Raw genomic sequence first — 2,053 nt, forward strand, 5'->3', positions numbered from 1 at the left:
TGTGCAGCCCAGCAGGTTCCACACTCATGGCCGTGACCCCTGCATCAGTCCGAAGCATCGCTTCGTTGCTAGAAATGGCTCAGGGCAAAAAGGAGAGGATTTGCCCACCTTTCTCTTTTTGTAGGAAGATGTGCTTGGGGGCAAAGCCCGAGGAGGGCTCGGCATCCCGCTCACAGCAGGTTTGCTAGGCAGCTCAGTCCTGACGTGCTCAGCACCTCCCTTTCCCTGAGGACACCCCAGTGCGCTGCACCCCGTGCGTGAACCCACACACGCCTCAGCGGCACTGACCGGGGTGCGAGTCCCTGGATGCCTTCAGAGAGCTGACACCAAGCCAAGAGCCCTTAGGTTCAACCAAAGCACTGAAGAGCAATGCTTTACCTGCAGATCCCTCCAGCGGACCCAGAGGTGGGTCTGCTCTTCGCTGGATCCACCTGAATGTGACCAGATCAAGACCCAGTGAGAGCAGCCCAGGCTCCAAACAGCCACAGCGGAGAGCTGTGAGGGGCAGGGCAAGAGCAAGGAGGCTGTGAAAGCAGAAGAAACATCTGGGAAATGCCACTGAATGCACCCCACCACAGCTGGGCACGGCTCAGCAACCTGGTGCTCACAGGTGGTTTGCTGTAGGTGACGGGGGGAGAGGTGCAGGGCACGCTTTGATATTGGCAGCGCACGTGAACCCAGAGCATTAACTCAACTCCCGGGTGCTCTGCCCAGCGCTCCATTTGCTGCTTAAAGTTTTACTTACGCTGCCTGCTTCACGCGAGTGCTCACATGGTCACGTCACGAGATTTATCCAGCAAGCTCCACGCTCGGTGCGGTACATCATTTCCGTGCTCGCAGGTGAGGTGTGTGGGGTTTTTGTTGCCCAAAGACAACATGGCCCTGCTTCTGTTAAAAATACAAGGAGCAAATCCCTTCTGCTGCCACCTTGCTCCAAGAACGCTCCAGCTGAGCTAGCAGAACCTCCCATAGTAATGATAAGGCATCGGTCACACAGGGTATTCATCAAAACCTCCTGAGTGCACGAACCACAGCTAGAGCTCTCCTGAGAGCCCTGCCAAACCTGTCCTAATGCCCCAAAGCATTTGGTCCCACCTGAGGTGAAGGATGTCCAGGTTGGTGTACCTGGGTTGATGGACAAGAGCTCGGACCCTCCTGTCCTGCCTGGCTGCCTTGGGCATCCCCAGCACTGCCCCAACCCAAGCACAGCCCAGAGTCCCCCCTGCTTTTCTACAGATTCATCCTTGTTGGCAAAGCAGCACTCCTCCCAGGCTCTAGGCAGACGCTGCTCCTTGGGAGAGACCATGGGTAAGGTGTTGGACCAACAACTGCTGGGAGCCAAGGGGGCCGAGGCTCCCGTTCCCCGGTCTCCCTGCTCCTGCAGCCGCAGGGCTGGAGGTAGCGATGCCTACGCCGTGTCCCGGGACACCCTCCACGCTGGCAACGTCTCCGAGCAGAGACCTGAGCTTTTCCCATGGCTCCGTGGCTCTGCCAGCGTCTTTGGTGGGGGGGTGCTGCTCCCCATGCTGCCGGCACAGCCGGCTCCCCGCAGCGCCCGGTGCGCACGGGCGCTCCCGGAGCGACGCCTGTTGCGAGCCGTTCGGAGCGGCACCGAGCACGTCACACGCAGACACACGTATTTTCACATTCGTCCTGCAGTGAAGATCTGAAACGCACAGCGGGATCGTGGGAAAGAGCCTCCTTGGCAAAGGGCAAGAAGGAAAAGCGGACCGGGGAGACAGCTCTGCCATGCAACAGGCTCTGCGGCTTCTCCGCTGGAAAAGGAGCGCGGCACCCTCCCGGCGGGGTCCTGCTGTGGAGCAGGAGCTGCGTGGCCTGGGGTTCCCCGCACTGCACAGCCGCCGGATCAGCACGCTGCTGCGGGTCGCAGGGGGTGCCCGGCCTCCCTCCCCACCCGTCCCAGAGGAGCTGCCCCAGGAATCACCGGAAAGCTGTGGGACGAGGGAGCACAACACCGGAGCACAGACTGGGACACCGGAATAGGGAAAGCAAGTGTTTATAAAGGCCAGATACCCGTAACAAAAATAAATTT

The sequence above is a fragment of the Opisthocomus hoazin genome, chromosome 21 (assembly GCF_030867145.1).
Source record: "Opisthocomus hoazin isolate bOpiHoa1 chromosome 21, bOpiHoa1.hap1, whole genome shotgun sequence".
NCBI lineage: Eukaryota > Metazoa > Chordata > Aves > Opisthocomiformes > Opisthocomidae > Opisthocomus > Opisthocomus hoazin.